The following is a 22,869-nucleotide window of genomic DNA, read 5'->3' on the forward strand; positions in this document are numbered from 1 at the left end:
TCAGACATAATCAAGTTCTATAAGGAAGTGTAGGTAATAATAATAACAATAACTTTATTTTTCTGTACCGCCAACACCCAAAAGGTTCTAGGCCGTTCACAGAATAAAGAGGAGTTGACATTCCAGTGATGATACAAAGCACACAGAAAAGCAGTACAATACTGTATTTCAATAGTGAAAAATACAATAAGAAACTATGCCAGTCATCAATCAAGTAATGAATTTTTTGAACAAATAGGTCTTAACCAATTTGCTAAAGGTGCAATAAGATACAGAAACAACAGGGACACAATCAGCGCCTTCAGTACACTTCTACTGTATTTGTGGATTCAGCAATCACAGTTTCGATTATTCGCGGGTTTTAGCTTGCAGGGTCCTCCCCCCCCCCTCCCCATTACATCAGCTTGCATAGAGAAATCACCAATTCCAAGAAAATCGCTGATTCCCAGCACTTTCTTCACCGTGTTTTGCCTCTCCAGGAACAGGCCAGGTTTTTCTGTATTTGCGGTTCTGTTAATCCCCTATCACAGCGAATATGGAGGGAGAAGTGTAGCTGTTCTGTTACAGAATTCTCACCACAGTTGCCTGATTAAAAAAAATAAGATAGGTGATGTCAATTAGTAGTAATACGCCTGCAAAAGCTTTAGTTTTCTTCTATTTTTAAGGCAAATACAAGAAATGGGAAATTAAGGAAAATTACCCCCATATGCTTTTGTTTAAACCCTGATTGAAACAAGCACTTTTCTAAATCCTGTCCATTCCTCATATCTGGTGCTAAAACTAACAGGGAAGATGGTTTTATTTAATGTACTGTATATATATTTCTACTGTAAAGCAGAAAATACATGTATACATTTTCAATCCTCCCATAACACAACCCCTTGAGATCTCTGCAGCCTGGCCATCTATTTGTGTTCGATGTGAGTTTCTAAAATTGCCAGGCCCAATATTCAAAACTATTTTAAATAGCCAGGAGAGGATTTTGGCTGTTTAAATTACCTGTCGAAGGCTAACTGGGCATTTTCAGCACTGCTTAAAGTGCCCACTTCTCCCCAAATTCTATAGGAGACGTTAGAAATTGTGTACACAATTTTGGTCATGTACCTAAATTGGACGTGCCGTTTAATTGAATTGCAAATTAATTAACACCAATCATTTGTCTTCTTAACAAGCAATTATTGGTGTTAATTTAAATCATGCGTTACATGTGTAAATTTAGGTGCGGGATCCACCTCTAAATTTTACACATGAGTTAAAAAAGGGGATGCGGAAATGGGCAGATCAGGGGTGTTACTTCAGTTACACGTGCAATTAAGTTGAAACAATTTTATTGAACAAGCCAAAAAAAATGGCAATGAATACAGTAGAAGATACATTTGATATGGTAGCAAAGAAAGCGCAAGTATCCCAGCCCACCTAACAGGAGGCCTGAACAAGACCAAAGCGAAAGCTTGACATTCAGGGCCCTGGACTCTGATGAGCCCCAAGAGTCAATCATAGGAACTCCTCCCCAAAGACTCTCCTCTCCCCAACAAAAACACAGGAAACAAAGACTCAAACCAAGGCAAACAAACAAAAACCCCCAGAAAATACCAAGCTGGGGAAAGGCCACCCCAAGGCCGCCAACTCCTTACCGCTCCAGGCAAATTAAACATGCAAGGTATTAAGGACCTGCAAAGAAAACTTAAATTGTCGCAAGGAATTACGCACCCAACCCCTCTCAAGCAACATCAAAGCATGCAAATGGTTACGCCATGCCCAATAAGAAGGAGCGCGATCCAAAACCCACTCCACCAAAATATTTTTCTTAGCCACCAATCCTGCCTTTCGCACAAATAGCTGACCAACACCAGGTGGAAATCAAAAAGCTTCATATTTATCTAAAATAAGTGAGAGGTATAGAATGGCCTAACAAAAGCTCCAAATAACAGACCACTCTTCTCCAGAAAGCCCTGACCGCTGGACAACTCCAAAAAGCATGGAAAAAAAGACTTAGGGGCCCCTGTACACTTCTCGCATTGTGCCGACTCTGCGAAACCAGAGTGATAAAATTGAACCCGCCTAAGATATGCGCAATGTAGCGCCTGAAACTGGCACTCCCTGAAGTCAGCCGAGACAGAAAGGGTCAGGATATGCTTAATAAGACATCCCATATCTACATCAGTCGGCCGCAGACCCAACTCCGGAGCTACACGTGCAATTATAGAATATGGGCATCTACACCTAAATTTATGCGCAAATGCAAAATTGTTGCATAATGAATAATTGCTGCAAATGGGTGTGCCTACATTCAGTCATGGTTCACAGACTATTCTATTAGTGCTATTCTTTAAATCATGCTTAAAGTGAGGCTTATAGAATAGTGCTTTATTTGGGGGGAGGGCACCATATATACAATTTAGCACTCAAACCAAAACTGGCTATTTTGTGGGCATTCTGGCAGGTAGAGTTGGCACTTATCCAGTTAAATGCAGATCTTCACAATTAAGTGCTAAATATCGCACTTAACCAGCTATGTTCTAGCTGGTTCCCTATATCCAGTTATGGTACATGAGGTTTGTCATGCCACTGGGACTTGCACTCATCTGTGAAGCTGAAAGCTATGCCATCAGTAGTTTCACTACCAGCAGGGCCTCCCAAGGTGGACAGGTTTCAGCGGAGATGTCAGACTAATGATGTACCACCCATCTGGGCAACAGCAGATGGGCAGGGTTGGAGACGGAGGACCGCGTTTGATGCAACAATTTTTAATTATTCAATTTCAATTTTCTATACAGTTCTCCCAAGGGAGCTCAGAATGGTTTACATTTTTCCTTGTCTGTCCTGGCAGGTTCACAATCTATCTAATGTACCTGGGGCAATGGGGGGATTAAATGACTTGCCCAGGGTCACAAGGAGTAGCGTGGGTTTGAACCCACAACCTCAGGGTGCTGAGGCTGTAGCTTTAACCGTTGCGTCACACTCTCCCTACTGGGCAACATTGAATTTATACTGTGCAAAAAGGCCCGGCAATCTACTTCTATATTCTGCCTTGAAAACTTGATGATGATTTTCATCAGGTCACTAGGATCCAAAACACGAATTGATAGCGCCTAACATATCCGGAAATTCAATGCCAGAGCCTGGACATGACCCAACATTGAATTTCTGGGTTTAATGTTGGCAATGGTCAACAACACACCAGAACCCACAGTTTATAGGTGTAGATGCCACTGAAATGATTTCCTATGTGCTCAGTGCTTCTGTGAAAGAGATTCAAATTCTGGTCCTGAGTGGGCTGTTCTTATCAATTGGGGAGGGGCAGACACAGTACCTGAGATCTCCCCCCATCTTTGTGAGCTGCAGCAACACCTGTTGGCTAACCAAAGGATATAAGTTGGCAAGTCCAGGAGGAAGCTGCCTCAGAGGTGGAGAAACAATCTCCAGGAAAGAAGCAGGATAATTACTTTTGACTGATCTCTCTGGTGCTTGGCTGCAGTCTGGGGTGCCAGAACTCCCCCTTCCCTACGGCCATGCATGCCGGTGAGAAGCTGTGCAAAAATATATTTTAGGTTTGAATTGTTCCATGCCTCTGTAATATCAACCACACTTGCTGGGCAATAAATTACTCGGTATCAAAATACTGTGTTAGCTTCAACTGCATCAATTAAAATCAAGTAGCAATAAAACACTATAGCTGTTTCTTAGGGTCTTCAGACTGCCAACATGATTGGGCTGCAAGCCTCATTGCTATATAAGCTTGTTCTTCCTATTCCACTTTTATTACTTATGTCTTATCTTTATATGAATCATTCTTATCAGCCAAATAAGTTTGTTTTTTTTCCTTATTTCAGCAATGTTACAGCATAGAGTAAAGCTCAAAGTTTCAATTTAGTGCAGCGGCGTTAATGGTTACACCTCATTTCCCTGATGAAGTAGTGAAACGTGGCTCGTCAGAAGAGGTGGCGCTGCATCTAAAGATAACTTCATTATACTTATTTGGCTGATAAGACTGAGTCATATAAAGGTAAGAAATAAGTAATAACAAGATTATATAGCAATGGGTCCAATGAGGATTGCAGCCCAATCGTGTTAGGTTATGCGGTTGGCTGTCTGAAGACCCTAAGAAACAACTATATTGTTCTATTGCTACATATCTATAATATCAAAGCATATTTCAGGGGGATGGACCCATTAACTTCTGCATAACATACTCTTACCAGTCTAAGAGGCCACTCTTTGCACTTGTGTTTGGGAGGGGGGGGAACCATCCTTTGCCTATATAGGAATGAATCAGGTGACCTTTCTTAGCATACGTATTCATCCCTGATTGTAGCCCTGCAAGACCAAATTCTTATAGTCAGAGTGTTTATCATCTACTCATGATGATGTTATTCTGTGTACACACTCCCATAATCACAACATGTGGGAGCATGGTTTGGAAGGGGGAGAGGGGTGGGCATGGACCTTCCCTCATGATATCTGTATTATGGCGTATAAGGTGGTGCAGCAAAGAACATACAAGATTTACCCCATGGTAATGGTAAAGGAGCTCTGACTTATAACAAATTGAAAAGCACAGACTGCTATGCACTAGAGGCCACAAGATATTGTAAAAAGAAATTTCCATGCCCTGAGGGTGATACATTGGCTACACTGAGGCAGAGACTGGGGGGGACTTTATGTCCATGAGATCTACAGCAATAATAGGGAGAAAACTGAACCTTGATTACTGCCCCAGAGAAACGTACCCCTAGAGTTTTGCATCTGCTTTCTTGGTGCATATGTTTTCCGTTGGAGAGAGCAGACTGATTTGAAAATGTAACATGCAGTTTGTTCCCTGCACCCTCAACACACCCACAGAAATGCATCCAGATAATGCAGCGGGTTATCTCAGGCATGGTACAGACCTTCAGGCATGATAAAGACATGAGGCAAGCTACTGCTTGCCCTGGATCAATATCATGGAATGTTGCTACTCATTGGATTTTGGCCAGATACTAGTGACCTGAATTGACCACCATGAGAACAGGCGACTGGACTTGATGGACCAATGGTCTGACCCAGTAAGGCTATTCTTATGTCTTATTTTACCCACACTAAGGGTGAACTTAGTAATATAAGAATAGCCTTATCAGGTCAGACCAATGGTCCATCATGCCCAGTAGTCCATTCTCACGGTGGCCAATCCAGGTCCCTAATACCTAGCCAAAACCCAAGGAGTAGCAATATTCCATGCTACTGATCCAGGGCAAGCAGCGGCCTCCCCCATGTCCCTCTCAATAACAGACTTTTTCTCCAGGAAGCTGTCCAAACCTTTCTTAAAACCAGCTACACTATCTGCTCGCACCACAACTTCTGGCAATGCATTCCAGAGCTTAACTATTCTCTGAGTGAAAAAATATTTCCTCCTATTGGTTTTAAAAGTATTTCTCTGTAACTTCATATAGTACAGGGGTGTCCGACCTGTGGCCCGAGGGCCGCATGCGGCCCCGTGAAGTATTTTGTGTGGTCCCGGTTGAGAGCAATGCAGTGTTTTCCTCGGCTGCCCCCGGGTGTTTACCGTCTTGTTGGCTCCCTCCTCTGTCTTGCTGCAGCATTTACGCGGCCCCAGAAACATTTTTTTTCGGCCAATGCGGCCCAGGGAAGCCAAAAAGTTGGACACCCCTGATAAAGTAGATAATGATAGATAAAGACCTACATGGGTCTATCTAGTCTACTCAATAATGTAGCCAGAGCCACATCTGTCTACCAGAGGTTAAAAAAATGTGAAAATGGCTATGATAGTGCCCTGTGTCCATAAAAAAAATCATTGTATTCCCTAAAGCTGTATGCATGTGTCCCAGATCTATAACCCTGCCCATGACCGTACAATCGCAATAAGGAACATTTTTCATAGAAAGCTACAGTACTGTATAGTTAAGCTGTAATTACCTACACTGCCCAATACACATGATGAGGGAGAATCAGTGCATCCCTCCTGGAGCCACAACAGTAAGGATTTAATCAATATTTCTGTGGCATGCAGTCTGCGTTGAATGCTATATTTACAGCTGGATCAGGGGGTTAACTCCAGAGGAGCTGTGTATCGCACAGTATGAAGAGAAGGGAGAGCCATATAGTCAGTGGAGGCAAAGAACATCCACTTCTGACTATCCCCCGAGATTTAGGGAAGGCCTCTCACTTGCCCAACCCAGCTACTCTCCACTGATACCCACAGCAGATGAGGCAGGCACATACAGTACTCTCCACACTAGCAATGGAGTCCCAAAAGACCCTGCAGTAGAGAATGACACAGGGACAAATTTTTCCCCGTCCCCACGGGAACTCGTTTTTCCTTCCCAGCAAGTTCTTTTCCTGCCCTGCCCCATTCCTGCAAGCTCTGTCCTCATCTGCACAAGCCTCGAATGCTTTAAAATCATAAGTGTTTGAGGTTTGTGCAGTTAAGACAGAGCTTACAGGAATGGGGCAGGGACAAGGACAAAACTCACGGGGATGAGAAAATTTATTTACTGTGGGGATGGGGACAAATTTGTCCCCGGGTCATTCTCTACCCTGCAGCTTTCATAGTGCAGAAGTGAATGGAGGACTAGGGTGGCCACTGGAGGCATTTTAAACTAAGATACTTGCATTTATAATCCTTTTGCCCTCTGCCAATAGCTGTGCACCAACAATGAAATACTGTATTTCCTGAAGACTGAAGGCTAGTGGGATAGAATCAGTTAAGCAAATAATCCAAGGTGGTCTCATTTTTCTGTGTTCTGTATGCAACTCCCTGCAGGAGCTCTGGAGACTCTCCTGCCAAAAAAAACCCCACCAGCGTTTACTGGTCTAGGAAATCAGCTCTTTTGTCTGTTTTGTCAGCCTGCAGCTCTTCTCTGTAATCTCCATGCCACATAATTGTACAGGACTGCAACCAGCGCATGCTCCGTGTCACTGCCACACAGTCCTAAGAAGGTGAACAGCAGAGTCTTGCTCTATGTCAGTAGGGGATTGCAAATCCAGCTCCTACTTTGCTGTCTCCCTTGTTTGTCAGTTTTGGACCCAGATTTTTCCATGGAAAGTGCAGGGATAAGAGGGTCGACAAGATCCAAAAAACTGTGATGGCAAGGATCTGGGGCCAGCAATAAATTCTTACTATCCAGAAAGAAGCAGAGGGATGCACAGAGGAGCACAAGACAGTGCGTGCAGAACTGATGGAACTTTCCAGAAGGGGCAAACATCGATTCCAAAATAAAATGAACACTCCTAATATGCCTGGAAATTTAAGGGAGCTTTTACTAAAGCTTAGCCCATGCTAACAGTAATGTGCTTTAAGGGGTAAATTCTATATAGGGCAACTAAAAAGTCAGCACCCTCAAAAAAAGCACTAATCTTTAAGCTGCACTTAAAAGTTAGGTGCTGTTTATAGAGTAGAGCTTATGCCCAGAAACTGCACCTAACTTTAGTCATGGCCAAAGAAAATGTGGTGGAAATGCCCATGCCAAAATTTAGGTATGGATGTGTAACTGAAAGGAACGCCTCTGATCCACCCATGACACCCATTTCCACACTTCCTTTTTTTGACTCTAGTGCAGTGTTCCGCAAAATTTTTGCAGCCACAGCACCCTAAACTCAGGTCCATGGCTGAAGGACCTCCGGATGTTGGCACAATGAGGTAATACACACGTGTGGTGTGATGTGATCATGACAAACATGGAGGCCCTTCAGATGGGGCCCTGAGCCTGCAATTGCTACACCAGCAGGAGGGGAGGGGAGGATGCTACAGGAGGAGAGGCGCCAGCTGACTGCCTACAGCGTGCATCTCATCGCGAAAGGTACATTCTGTAAGCATTCAGCTGGCACTTCTCCTTGCCGGCGTCTTGCTGTGACACACAGTTTGCAATACAATGCTCTAGTGCCAATAATTGTAGAAATGCCAATTACTGGTACTAATTAGCTTGTTTTCATTTGTGTAAGCAAATTGGGTACATGCCCAAATTTGCATGCACAATTTTCAATGCTTTTTTTAAAATAAGGGGGAAGTGCCATTTGGCCCTTAGATGCAAAATAGCATATGCAGAATATAGCATACACTAATTCCATTAGTGCAAGCTAAACTTTAGTAAAAGGGCCCTTTAGTGTGGAAAGGCCCAATATTCAAAGGATTTATGATCCTAACTTTGATAGTCTTGCACATAAATTGGCCTCTTTGAAAATTTACTAGGCCTGAATGTATTTTTTTTTTACTCACAATTTCACTATTTTAAATTTAGGAGTATAGAGAGTGAATGGCAACAAGTGCGGATTCAGGATGGGGAAACTAAGGAGCATAGCACTGATTTCCAGCAATAGCCTCAAAAATTAGGCTCATAAATCTAAGCAAAATGAATGGAATGCCTAAATTTATCCTAAATTAAAATGAAATTTCAGTTGAAAAGTTATGCTCCTAAATTTGGCTGAATATGGGAATTTGGGAGGTTAATTTAGGGGAGTATAAATTTAAGAGCTCAGCATTTTCTGAATATTTGGCCCAAAGTTTATTGGGAGGGGGGGACAAGAAGGAACCAGGGCCGATTTAAGAGATTACGACATCCCAGCCAATGTCCTTCCCCTCGGTCCATGCCTCATGGATATCCTGAAAACCTGACTGGCAAGGGGGTACTCCAGGACCGAGTTGAGAAACACTAGTATAGAGGATGTATCTTGAGATGTCGATTGCAGATAGCCAAAATGGATAAGTTTAGTTATCCAAACGGAAAATGTTCTCTTAGTGACTGGTTTTGGATTTGATAATGCATGGTAAGAGAGAAAAAGTCGAGTTGTTTGATCACAAACCTTAGTTCTTGATAAATATATAGAAGAATGCTCTAGCACAGTCTAGAGCAGGGGTGTTACAATTCCTCCTGGAGGGCCGCAATCCAGTCAGGTTTTCAGGATTTCCCCAATAAATATGCATGAGATCTATTAGCATACAATGAAAGCAGTGCATGCAAATAGATCTCATGCATATTCATTGGGGAAATCCTGAAAACCTGACTGTATTGCGGGCCTCCAGGAGGGACTTTGACACCCCTGGTCTAGAGCAGTGGTTCCCAACCCTGTCCTGGAAGACCACCAGGCCAGTCGGGTTTTCAAGACAGCACTAATGAATATGCATGAGAGAGATCTGCATATAATGGAGGTGCCAGGCATGCAAATCTGCTCTATGCATATTCATTAGGGCTATCCTGAAAACCCGACTGGCCTGATGGTCCTCCAGGACAGGGTTGGGAACCACTGTTCTAGGGTATCCAGTGTTGTATAGTCTTGATTAATGGAGTCAATAATTTCCAAAATCTTATCTCAGCAACTCTATCATGAACATCATGGGGTTTTTTTTTAATTGTAAACTGCCTTGAATTGCATTGTAACAAAGGCAGTAAATCTAAATTAATAAATGATATTGTAAACCTGATGATTTAAGCCAAGCAAGAGACCTAGTATTTGTATAAAGATCTACTCCAGCACCTCGCATTGAAGTATCATATGAGTCACGAGATGCTCTAATCCAGTGGTTTCAAACTTGCGGCCCGGGGGCCACATGCGGCCCGCCAGGTACTATTTTGAGGCCCTCGGTATGTTTATCATAATCACAACAGTAAAATAAAACATTTTCTTGATCATATGTCTCTTTAGCTATAAATTACAATATTATTATTAAGACTTAGCCAAAAGGAAAGATTTATAAACTATAAAGAGTTTTACCTCATGCAAAATTGTCATTTCTTTCATAAGACATTAACTATTTTTTTCTGAGGCCCTCCAAGTATCTACAAATCCAAAATGTGGCCCTGCAAAGGGTTTGAGTTTGAGACCACTGCTCTAATCATATCTTTAGAGCATTCTTCAAAGTTGGAAAGAATTATCTCAAATTAAGAACTTGCTGGAGGGAGAAGGGTTTCCATCCATCTCCTTACATAAATTATCTATGAGGGAATAAAAATATTGCTTGTAATTAAACTGATGTATAACGTTATGAAACATTCTACGGCCCATGGCATCCATGACCTTAGATGGTGTAGTATTTGAATACTCTCTGGAACTCTTAGCTTTTCTCATAGCTGATTTAACAACTATCAATTGATGAGAAAGCTGAGATTTACCATGGCCAAAAACATCTTGGACCTTATATTTAGAGTCAAAACTGTGTTTTGTCTTTCTAGATGTATATGGTGGTGTGCAAATTTCTTTATGATTGTCTAACAAGAAATCATGTATGGGGAGAGAGATGATCTCTTTAGGTACATTTAAGTACTCAAGGACAGCTAAATTATCAGCTGTGGGATCTGATTTTGTGGTAGTGGTCAATTGCATTGCTTGAACCATCTTTAATAGAAAACGAAAATATAAAGTGCCCTCTGGCTGGAAGGATTTCATGGGTTCAGGAGGTGAGGGATTGAAAGGAATGCCTGAAGAGTTTCTATCCGGTGGTGTGTGAGAAGATGGAGGAGGCGTAGAAGAGGCTTGAGGAGTATTCTCATATGAGAAATGGATTGCAGCCTGCCTGGAAGAGGTAGTGGAAATTGACCAAGACCTCTTTCTAGAATGAGATGCAGGAGGAGATGGTAGTAATGAAGTGGGTTGAGATAGAGTTATGGAGTCTTGAATTATGTTTATGTTTATTGTATATTGATACCTCGCTGAATGTCGAAAGTCAGCAACTTACAAACGTAGTAAAACAAGCAATTACAAATAGCAATACAAATAATCAAATTCCATAAAATTATAAAATCAAAATTCCTAAAATACAGTAATCTAAAATTAATTATGTCATAATTGCAGTTTCCCAAATTATGCCCCAAACTAAATTGCCCAATTGTCAATTTATAGAAATATTAAAAGCTTTTTTTTTTTCATATAGTTATTAAGTTTTGAAATTAAGTTTTGAAACACTTGTTTAAGCAAAACGAAAAGTAAAAGGAGAGTTTCCAAGTATAAATTATAATACAAGCAACAATTTAAATTCTTCTTAGACTCCAAATAATTCTGCAGGGGGGTTTTCCTATAAAAAAGGACTTAAATTTAATATAGGCAAGAAAATTAAATTCGATCTTATGGCATTAATGGAAATAGCTCCTCTCTATGTATGTCAGCCAACTATCTTAACTCTTAGAGATATTTTTCAAGTCCAAAAAAGTCCTTAAATGGTCCTGAACAAAGAACATATATTTCAATCCTGCGTACTTAATTAGACATTTACATGGGTATGCCAGTTGGAAGTTGGCCCCCAAATCCTTTTATTCCTGCCTCATTGCAAGAAAAAGCTTCCTCCTTGCTTGGGTTTCCTTGTTAACATTAGGATATACCCATACACATTGTCCCAAGAAGGGAGTCTGTGCATTTCTAAAATACATTCTCATTACAGCGTTGAGGTCTTGTGAAAAGACTAATGAGATAAGTAGAGTGGCCCTCATCAATTGTTGATAATGTTGTCTCCAGAATCTGAGAAATGTTGCCAAGATCCATTGAGACCTGCTGAATTTCCTGATTTGTTGCATCTGCTTCAGTCCCTCTTTTCTTTACAAGACTAGGTAGATAATACATTTTGTTTAACGGAGGAATAGTAGGAGATAAGCATAAATTTTCTATCAAATATTTTCTAAACAATTCAACCGGAGAAACATCAGGTGATCTTGGAAATTTAATATTCTTAAATTTAACCTTCTATTAAAGTTTTCTAATCCTGTGGATCAGTAATTTGTCTTTGATCAAAGTTTCATTAATAGTTTTTAAAGCTGTAATTTCTTCATTTACCGTCAGAAACTTAGATTCAGTATCTTTTTTTATGATATCAACGGTTTGTACAAGAGAATCAACTTTGCCTACCAAACTCGCAGTTTCCTCTGTGGATTTTCTAAGCGTTCCTTCCATTTTCTGTAACAAACTCCAAACATCCTTTAGAGTTACCTCTGAAGGGGTCGAGGTATGACTCTCGGCCCCTTGATGTTTCACCTTCCCTGTGGCTCCTCGTCCATCCAGCTCCCCTCAAGTGAGAAAGCTTCGGCAACTACTTCGGGAGTACTTAGCTCACCTATCATTGTCCTAGCTTATAATTCAGTCCATAACCACCTGGCAACGATTTCTATATTTCATGACACAGTTGACAATGTATTCTTGATTCAAAATCCAGTAGTAAAGAGATTTTTTTTAGAGGACTTCTTTGTATTAATCCTCTAATATGGCCTCCCCTTCTCTGCAGCATAGGCGTCTCTGCTGCAGGGCATGGAGGGATAGTCAGGTTTGGAGGCGAGAGAGAAACTTCCGGCTCCAGCGTGATGTCTAAGTCCGGGGGCATCAACGCCACAGCACCTCGTTCTCCATTATTCAGAGGAGCTTTGGCGGGGAAGTCGAGCAGCGTTTGGCGCATTGGTGTAGAGGAGTCCGACGGTAAGGGGCCCGTTCAGACTACGCCTTTGCGCTTTGAATGCGGCATTACCGAAAAGAAGAAAATAAGTCAGGAGTCCAGATACTCAACCATCAGTCACGCCGCCATCTTGCACCCCCCCCCTCCCCCTCCAAGCGAAATATTAAAAGATTTTTGAAAATAAAATGCATTTAATAGGGATTAAAATTTTGGATAAGAAAGTTCTCCACGAATATACTGAGGAAGATTGTTCCAAAGCAATGGTGAAATTAAAAAAAAATAGGCAGCAGTATGAGTAGATTTGTAATGAGATAATTTAGGTGACAGTAGAACTAATCTGTTAGAATCAAGAGAACGCAATGCTCTTGATGGAGTATAAGAATAGTGATAGAAGCTAAATACAATGGCTGACCTATATGTAAAGTTTTAAAAGTTAGGCATAGTATTTTGAAAATACACCTCTACTGAACTGGTAGCCAATGCAACTGAATGGAGTAACATGATCGTAAAGTTTGGCTTTGCATAGAAATCTAGCTGCGGAATTTTGCAATGTTTGAATTGGTTGCGTACACCAGTGGTCTCAAACTCAAACCCTTTGCACGGCCACATTTTGGATTTGTAGGTACTTGGATGGCCACAGAAAAAATAGTTAATGTCTTATTAAAGAAATGACAATTTTGCATGAGGTAAAACTCTTTATAGTTTACTAGTCTTATAGCCCGTTACATTAACGGGTGCTAGAATATATGTGTGTGTGTCTCTCTTTATTTCTTTCTCTCTCTCTCTCTCTCTCCTTAGCCGCTTTCTTTCTTTCTGTCTTTCTTTTTGCTTGGCTGTCCATCACCACCCCTTGCCTGCTCCCCCTGTCCATTCTCCCTTCCTTTTACCTCCCCTGTGTCCACCACCACCCCTTCACAGGTCTCCTTATGCAGCAGCAGCCCTTCTCCCTTTGTTTTACCTCCCCCCTGTCCAGCAGCACCTTCCTTCTCCCCCTGTCCAACATTAGGCCTCCGTTCCTTTTCCTTCACCCCCCTCCCGTCCATCAGCACCTCTTTCCTTCTCCCCCTGTCCAGCAGTAGGCGTCCCTTCCTTTTTCTCCCCCCCTCCTCCTTCTTAGCCCTATGATACACTTACCTTGCTCTGCCCCTGATCAGAGGCTCCCGACAGCCGCCCAGTTGCACCCATTGGAAAAGTTCCCTCTGCAGCATCCCGCACCCCTCCTGACGCGACTCCCGCTGTCCCACACCTGCCCCTGTGTCTTTCTTCTTGTCTTTCTGTGTCCCTCCCTCCGTCTGTCTGTCCAAAGCAGCATTTCCTCCCCCCACACCAGTTCCCTGTGCACCTGCCCCTGTGTCTTTCTTCTTGTCTTTCTGTGTCCCTTCCTCCCTCTGTCTATCTGTCTGTCCAAAGCAGCATTCCCTCCCCCCCCACCAGTTCCCTGTGCACCTGCCCCTGTGTCTTTCTTCTTGTCTTTCTGTCTTCCTTCCTCCCTCTGTCTGTCTGTGCAAAGCTGCATTTCCTCCCCCTCTACCCTCTTTCCCTTCCCACAGTCGCAACTACAAACAGTCGTGGGCCCGAGTCATTTGGCGGCCCCCCCATCTTCCCTTACCGCGGGCCCGACTGGCGATTTAAGCAGCGTGTCAGCAGTCTTCACATGCTGCTTCGGGCCCTTCTACTGCCCTGATTTGCTCCGGACGTGCCAGAGTAAATCAGGGCAGTAGAAGGGCCCGAAGCAGCGTGTGAAGATTGCTGACACACTGCTTAAATCGCCAGTCGGGCCCGCAGTAAGGGAAGAGGGGGGGGGGCGGCAAATGAGTCGGGTCCCGGACAGCGGAAAGTTGCTGGGCTCCTCGGTATGGCCGCGATCCCTCTCCTCCCAGACCCCCCCCTGGAGGAACGAAGATCGATTTGCCGCCATTTTGAAGATCGTTCTGCCCTGCTCCTTGCCTTAGTATATTTTTAAGTTGAAAGACACGGCGGCAGCTCCTCTCAAGATCCCCGACTGCATTGGACTTCCGACGCAGGTGGGGATCCTGAGAGGAGCCGCTGCCTGGTCTTTCAACTTAAAAATACAGTAAGGCAAGGAGCAGGGCAGAACGAAGAACATTGATTCCCATAAGATCATCCGCCTCGGGGGAGACAGCCGCCGCGTCCGACATCAGCCTCGGGGGAGATGTTGTACATCTCACGGAAAACGGACCCACACGATGGAACTGCGCATGCGCGGCCTAGCGTTTTATTATATTAGATAAATCTTTCCTTTAACTGTTAAAGGAAAGATTTATAAACTATGCAGAGTTTTACCTCATGCAAAATTGTCATTTAGTTAATAAGACATTAACTATTTTTTTCTGCGGCCTTCACAGTTAAAGTTTAACATCTTTCCTTTCTCAGAACTGACATATTTCAATCACTATATTGAAAAAAAAATCATTTTCCCTACCTTTGTTGTCTGATGGCTAGTTTTCTGTGCTTTTAACTATGTTTCCAGGGCCTTCTTGTCCATTAACTGTTTTCATCTCCATCTTCACTTTCTGCCTTGCATCCATCTTTGGCATTAACTTAACATTCAGTTTTTCCATTTTTCTGTTTCCTTCTCAAAATCTACTTTTCCATGTCTTACCTTCCCTTCCTATCTCTCTCTCCTTCCCTCCCTATTTCCATGGTCTGACATCTCTCTCCTTCCCTCCTTCCCCCACCCCCACCCCCAGTATAACATTTCTCTTTCCCTTTCTCCCCCTTGCAGTCCATCTCCCTTCCCTTCCTCCTTTCTGGCCCCCTCCTAGTTCAACATTTATCCCTCCTTTCCACCAGTCCAACATTTTTTTCTCTCTTCTTCCTGCATGCTTCTCTGGTCCTTCTTCCCTCAACCAAACAACATCTCTCTCTCTCCCTCCATGAGTCCAACTTTTCACTCTCTGCCCTCTCCCCCTTCCCCAGTGTAACATTTCTCCTTCCCTCCTTTCTGCCTCCCCATCCATCTTGCCCTCTCCATGAATCCAACACTTTCTGCCTCCTGCACACTTTCTCTCTCTGTCCTTGCCTCGTCCATCAGTGGCATCCCTCCTTCTCACCCCCCAACCCAACATGCTATCTCCCTATGCACCATCTCACTTTCCCCTCTAGTGTGTAGCACCTTTCCTTTCCCTCCCTTTCTGCCAGGTCCAGCAGTACCTCTTCTCCCTTCCTTTTACCTCCCCCTTGTCTAGAACCCCTTCTCCCTTCCCTGCTCCCCTTGTCCAGGAGTACCCCTTCTCCCTTCCCTCCTCCCCCTGTCCAACAGTACCCCTTCTCCCTTCCTTCCTCCCCTCCTCCCATGTTCAGCAATACATGTATTTTGCAGCTGCGGTCTTGTTCACGATCTCACACTCTGGGCAGGAAGAGAGGCGCCGGCGTCAGCTGACTTGAAACTTCCTGCTGTCATCGCGTATGCCGGGACTCCTGCCTTTGTCTTGTCTCCGCACCCCCGGACCAGCAGCGGCAGGCTAGAGAAAGGAGGTAATGAGTCCCTGCAGATATGCGAAGGCAGGAGTCCCGGCAAATGCGACTGCAGCAGGAAGCTTCAAGTAAGCTGACGCTGGCGCCAGAGCCTCTCTTCCTGTCCAGTGTCCGAGATTGAGTACAGACCACGGACCGCAAAATAGGCCCTGGGGGGCTGCATGTGGCCCGCGGGCCACAAGTTTGAGACCAGTGGCGTAGACAAAGTAATCTGTTGTTGGAACAGCTGCTTTAGTAAAAGAAAGACCTCACTCATTAGAGAAGGGTCAATAACTTTCTGAGTACTAGGAATAGAGTGGAGAGGATTATGAGTAGGGTGAACCCTTGGCTCTGCCTGTTTAGATGTAGAGACATCAGAGAGGCAGGAATCTTCAGAAGATGAAAGTAGATGCCTCGAGTGAGCCTAACGGGCAAATCGGGGGAACACACAGAAGGTCAAGATGATCTACAGGAATCCCAATGGTGCCGTCTAGGTGTGGACTTACCCGAAGAGTGTGGATGCCTGTCTTGTCAGCGTCAAGGACTTGGGGAGTGAGGAGGTGAGTTAGCAGTCTACTGAGCTGTCAGTGTCTGCAAAGCAGCACTATTTCACACCTCCAACTTTCCCTGAGCTGTAGGAGGGACTTGGAGGGCTGACGCCAATGCTGACCTGGATGCTAATGTCAACTTCCGATTTGACGTTGGAGAATGAAGCTTCTCAATTTCCCTGTAAAGACTAGCAAGAGGGTGTCAGGGAGAGCCAAATCTACTAGCAGGTTCCAAATACTTGGATTTTTTTTAATGTACTTTGGAAGACTTGGAGGCTGCGAGGTCTGCTGAAGAGAGCAAAGGTGATGACTGTTGATTTCAGAGGAAGTCCTTCAACTCAAGTTCTCTAATTTTAAGGGCTTTCTTGTTCATCTTAAGGCAGCTTGTGCAAAATTGAAACATATGAGAGGTGCCCAAACAACGAATGCAGGACAAGTGAGGGTCAGTGAGTGACATTTTACTAGCCCATTTATCACAGCACTTAAATCCCAGTTTACTGTCTGACATCCTGAAAATAATTGAAGCAAAGTCAAACTTGAAAAATTTTTGAATTGTGGCGGTTTGAGAGAAAAAAAAATGAACACTGATGAAAGGGACTGACTTGATGGGTCTGAACTTGTGGAAAATTTAAAAATGAGGAGATGGGGGGATGACATACAGTATTTACAGTACAAACAGTGGGCAGAAAAGCTGATAATACTGTTCATGAAGGAGGATACAAAGGGGTAGAGAGGTTAGGGACTGCAGAGGGAATGAGTGACAGAAGTTGTATTAGAAGTTGGAAGTGATTAGGACCTAAACACGGCTTCGAAAAAGTGGGCTTTGAGCCTGGATGTTAATATTGCCAGAGATGGAACCTGGCGTACTGATTCAGGCAGGTTGTTCCAAGCATAAGGTGCAGCAAGGCAGAAGGGGCGGAGTCGGGAATTGGCATTAGAGGAGAAGGGTACAGACGAGAGATTTACTTAAAGAATGGAGTTCCCGAGGTGGGGTGTAGAGAGAGAGAAGAGAAGAGAGATATTGAGTAGCTGCAGAGTGAATACACTTGTAGGTCAGTAAGAGGAGTTTGAACAGTATGCAAAAGTGGACAGGGAGCCAATGAAGCGACTTGAGGAGAGGGGTAATATGAGCATAACAACACTGACAAAATAAAAGGCATGCAGTAGAATTCTGAACAGAATGAAGGGATGACTTAGTGGGAGACCCATGAGAAGCACATTGCAGTAATCCAGGCGAGAGGTGATGAGGGCGTGGATAATAGTCTTGGTAGCGTGCTCAGAAAGAAAAGTCCAAATTTTAGCGATGTAAAGAAAGGAGCAAAAGTTTTGGTGGCTTGGTGGATATGTGAAGAGAAGGATAGATAGGAGTCAAAGATGACCACAAGGTTGCTTGTCAATGAAATTGGGAGGATGAGAGCATTATCCACCAAAATATAGAACATAGGGAGAGGAGAGGCAGGTTTAGGAGGAAAGATAAGGAGTTCCGTCTTAGCCATGTTTAGCTTTAGATGGTAGCAAGACATCCATGCAATGTCAGACAGGCAGGCCAAGACTCTGGTCTGGATTGCTATGGAAATTTTGGGTGTAAAGTGGTAGATTTGCAAGACGTAAGCCTAGAGATGGTACCGGAAGCCATAGGAAAAGATCAGAGCTCCAAGGGAAGAAGTGTAGATGGAGAAAAGAAGAAGTCCCAGGACAGAGCCCTGAGGTATGCTGACCGATAGTGGAACGGCAATGGAAGAGGATCCCCCAGAGCACATGCTAAAGGTGCAACAGGAAAGGTAGGAAGAAAACCATGAGATAACAGAGCCCTGAAATCCAAGTAAGGTCAGCGTATCAATGAGTAGGTGGTGATCTACAGTTGCAAACGCCTCAGATCAAGGAGGATGAGGATGGAGTAGTGCCCTTTGGATTTGACCAGGAGCAGTTCATTGGAAACTCTAGCAAGAGTCTCTAAGAGCAAGACACATGCACTGAACACTCATTCTAGAGTTTTACGGGCTTTAGACTGACTGAGGTCGGCTTCGTCCATGTGACATCATCATATTGTGAGGCTGAATAGATCAGCTGTCAAGGGAAAAGAGAAGGAGGGAAGTCACATGGTAGCTCAACTTATGGGCCAGTGATGTCATGTCCCTGGACCCCTTTAGCACTGGTACCCTGGACTTGAGACTTACCTGGTCTATAGGTTAAGCCGGCCCTGGAAGGAACCTAAGTCTTCTTCCTTTCAAAAAGTAAGACGTAAAAAGAAAGAGATGTGGAAGGAAGCAGAAAGAATAAAGAGAGGGAACATCACTGAGAGCTACAGCAGGTAATACTGTACTTCAACAGCATACAAGCAGAACCGAGAACAATCAGGCAGCACAATCAGCATGTTGCAGATGATGGGACAGAGCAGAAGATGAGAAAAGGACCCAGTGGGACAGTAGCAAGCTCGCATTAGCAGATGGTGTGCAGTAATATATGCAGGGAGGCAGGCTGCTGCTTCCTAAAAGCTGCGCTTTGGTGCCTGCATCTCTCTCACGCTTTAATGAATTCCTTCGGTGTGCAGCCTGCAATTGCCAGGTCTCGTTACAGGCCGATCCAAGTTTTAATGGCTGCAGCAGCCAGCCATGCGAGGAGCAAGTGGGCCCAGGTGCCCACAGTCCTTGGGCTCATTATATGGAGGACAGGAAGAATGTGGCATGAGACTGGCCAAGATGATACACTCGATGCATTAGGCTGGATTCTTGGGAGAGGGAGAAAGTATTATGACAGAGACAGAAAATAAACCGTTTGTGAAAACAAAATAAAACCATAAAAGAACCATGTATCCAAAAATGCATGAGCTGGGTCTTGCAGCTTTCCTTATCGCATAATTTGCTGGAGGAATTTTTGCCAGGGTATAGGGAATAGGAGCTGTACTATCGCCTCCTCCTCCTTTCGATAAAAAGCGCTAGATCTATTCAGACAAAACTCCTCTATTGTCCCCTTTATAGAAATGTCAGAGCCTAAAATCAGACCTCCACTACACTTTCTAGCTCACTAATAGGTTGACACTGGGATTTATGGGGAAGCTATTGGAAAACACTAATAGAAATGATTAGACTTTTTAACTATTAACTGTTTTTGTGACAATTTTCCAAACTGTCAGAAATGCATTTTAGAAAATAAAAGCTACAGGGAATATATTCAATTTTACCCATTTCTTTGCATTTCATAGTCACCCTGTAAGGAGAGACTAAAGAAAGTATGTTTAAAAATAAGAACAAAAAAATCATTTTCATACATTGCAAAGCATGAACACCCCCCCTCCCCCAGTCTCTAATCATTTTTATTCTTCCTGGACAAAAAGTTATATATTATACAGTAGTACAATGGAATAGGGATTTAAAACAAACAAACAGCCTATCTTGGACACCAAGAAACTCAAACTCCCAGAATACATTAGGAGGGATGTCATAAAGCACAAAACTGGAAGCAGCTTATAAGGAGCTCAGGTGTAGAAAGTGGACACTGGAAATATATGATTTTTGACACACTGAATTTCCTTTTCCAAAAGACGAAACCATGATGATGAGGAAAGAGGCTGCAAATCTGAGAAATGCAGAGCCTCTAATAGGTACTACTGCAATCAGTGGTAGAAAAGACTGGCACTAATGTTCATATGCACCAAACTCGAGCTGACGCGCTACCATATCAGAGAGATCAAACTACTATCTCTGCCCTGATGTTTCCATAAAATGAGATCATGCATGAATTTAGATGAACAACAAAAAAAAAGGATGATGCTGAGCTCAGTCATATGTATTGACATATTATTGATTAGAATATTTTCGAATATTTTAAAAACTAAATATATATTTCCGAACAATACAACCTTTTAAAGGAGTACAGAATATAACACACAGTTCTGTTCCCTACGTAGTAATAGTAACCCTTCCAATCTATCTCTGCCATCTAGGGCAGAGCACAACCAAACACTGCTCTTAAGCTGACACCTGGTGTCAGTTTTGAGTACTACACCCTGCTCTACAGGTGACAGCACCTGGCCTATGTTCAGAAAACAGTGAGGAAAATACCACCATATGGATTATCAGTTATTTTCACTTTAGAAATAGCTTGGTTGGAAAAGGCCTCATGATACATGACTTACTAATCAAACTCTAACATTGTCTAACTATCTCCTCAGTCACCACACACTGTGCTCATTAAAAGCATTCTTCAGGGTTGTAGCAAACTGCTACTAACAAGCATTTTTCTAAGGGAACACTTACATCATCCCCATAGGATTAATCATATTCAGGGGATTCAGGCTCAGGGGGAAAGGAAGGGAGAACTGGAACACCATTATAATACCATAGTGCCAGACTCAGATATACCAACCTTGAATTAACCCCTCTCCTACCAACACATATCAGATTCAGGCCATCTGTGGAGAATCTGAAAACTGCTGGGAACCTGCCCAGGTGTCCTGCTTCTTTAAATGAGATTGATTAATGGTCTCACTAATCTTACCCTTCATTCCAGATAGTAAAGAGAGAACAACCCAGAAGGGCTGATGCTAGACATGATGGGGCCCAGGGCAGATGCTAAGGAGGGGGGTCCCAAAACCTGCTTGCAGGCTGTCTCTATTTCAATTTCAGGCAGGTTTGGGGCCCCTGTAACAGGGAGGCCAAGGCAATTGCCCTGTTTCCCCTCCCCTAAAGCTGGCCCTGCAACCCAAGGGGAAAACATACACTAGCATTATTCATGGTACATATTTTGCACAATGCTTCACTACATGCAGTTACCGGTACTTGTTTTCCAGAACTGGTATACCTTAATTACTAACTGTGAAAGATATAAGTGCTTGAAATGTGTGTACATACAGCCACTAAGCATGATTCTATATTTAGCGGGAGTCTTTTAAAGAATTACTCTAAGCACCATTCTGATCAGCATGGATTTTGTAGGCACCATATATAAAATCTGGGAATAACTATGTATTAAGGGTTTAATGCCCTTCAGTAAAAGGGCCCAAACTTATCCAACACTCATATTACCTCGATGAAAAGATAACTACCCCCTACACTTAATAGCAGCAAGAATTACAGCCAAACACTTCTTATAATTTGATATCAGCCTTTCACATCACTGTTGAGGAATCATAGATCACTCTACTTTGCAAAACCATTTTACTTGAGACACCCTTTCCAAACTGATATATTTCAATAGTTTTTTTACTCATTTCTTCTGGACTTTCCTTTGATCGTGCCTTAGGCCTAGATTCACTAAACTCACCTTTCTGATCCGATCCATGGGCGATCCGTGTCCGAGTCGTGCTGGGTGTCCGATTCACTAAAGAGTCCCAATGCAAATGATCTGATCAGACACATGCCCACAAGCGATCCCATCCTCTATGCCTGGAGAGGCGATCGGTGCATGCGCGTGCTCTCCACACAAGCTTGAGGTCAAAACAGAAGGGGGGGGGAGTGGCTGCACTTGCTGGCCCCATGAGAATCATTTCAAGGGAACAGAACATGCTTTGCAGCCAGACTGGAACAACAAAGCAGAACACGCCGTACTGCAGCCCCACTATAAGCCTGAAGGTTAAAATCGCGGGTTAAAAACACGGGCTTTCAAAGAGGCAGGGCAGCAGACAGCAGGGCGGCAGAGAGCAGGGCGCTCTTTGCACAAGGGAGATGGTTTTTATTTTGATGGTTCAGGGCTGCAGGGCTGGGATTTCAGGGCGGCAGAGAGCAGGACAGTTGGCAAGGACGTGAGCGACTGGTCCTCAGCAGTCACTTCTTTTTGGATCGGCCAGTCCAATCAGTGTTCCTTCGTTGGTTTAGTGAATTGCTGCCTTCTTACTTTGCATGCCATTTCCCTTATTTGCATGTGCAGATCGGATCGGGTGCGGATCAGATCGGCCAGAAGGTTAGTGAATTGAGTCGGGCTCGGAGAAGGCTCACAAAGCTTAATGAATCTAGGCCTTAGTGTTTTTGTAGAAACAGTGTGGTTCCTACTTCAGTCTCATAAGTGCAATATATAGTGAAGTTTAGATTGAACAACAATCTAGCCTAGCTGTGTTCAATCAACTGAATCTAATTAACAGTTAAATTTGGTCAATTGGTTGATTGAGTTACTAAGTGGGCAGTTACTTTTTCACATGGGTTTTATGGGTGTTGGATAACTTGGTTCCTTACAAAAATGATGTAGCTGTATAAACTGTGTTATGTGTTTACTAAGATACCTTTTGTCTAATATTGTTTAAAAATCAGAAACCATTCAGTGTGAATTATATGCTGTAATAGAGGAAATCAAGAGAGGGAAAACTTTATCACATCAATATATCTATGTCTTTGGTAACTCCTGGAAGTTATTCAGGTATGGCCGATATTCAGTGCCTTATCTGCATAGCTAACTAGGCAAAGCAAGAGCTGCTCTTTAAACTTGCCCAGCTAGCTATGAGAGAACCAGACTGGAATATCACCAATGCCTGCAAAAACCCAGGTTGTC

General features: G+C 43.4%; 1 long non-coding RNA gene across 1 annotated transcript; it reads right to left on the reverse strand.

Annotated features, from left to right (window-relative positions):
- Positions 1-149: 149 nt before the first annotated feature.
- On the reverse strand, positions 150-22,348 carry LOC117364782. The gene is made up of 2 exons (XR_004540315.1): positions 21,652-22,348; positions 150-585 (listed from the first exon to the last, which is right to left on the reverse strand). It is a non-coding gene; the product is annotated as an uncharacterized LOC117364782 (long non-coding RNA).
- Positions 22,349-22,869: the final 521 nt, after the last annotated feature.

This window comes from Geotrypetes seraphini, chromosome 8 (genome assembly GCF_902459505.1).
Source record: "Geotrypetes seraphini chromosome 8, aGeoSer1.1, whole genome shotgun sequence".
Classification (NCBI taxonomy): Eukaryota; Metazoa; Chordata; class Amphibia; order Gymnophiona; family Dermophiidae; genus Geotrypetes; species Geotrypetes seraphini.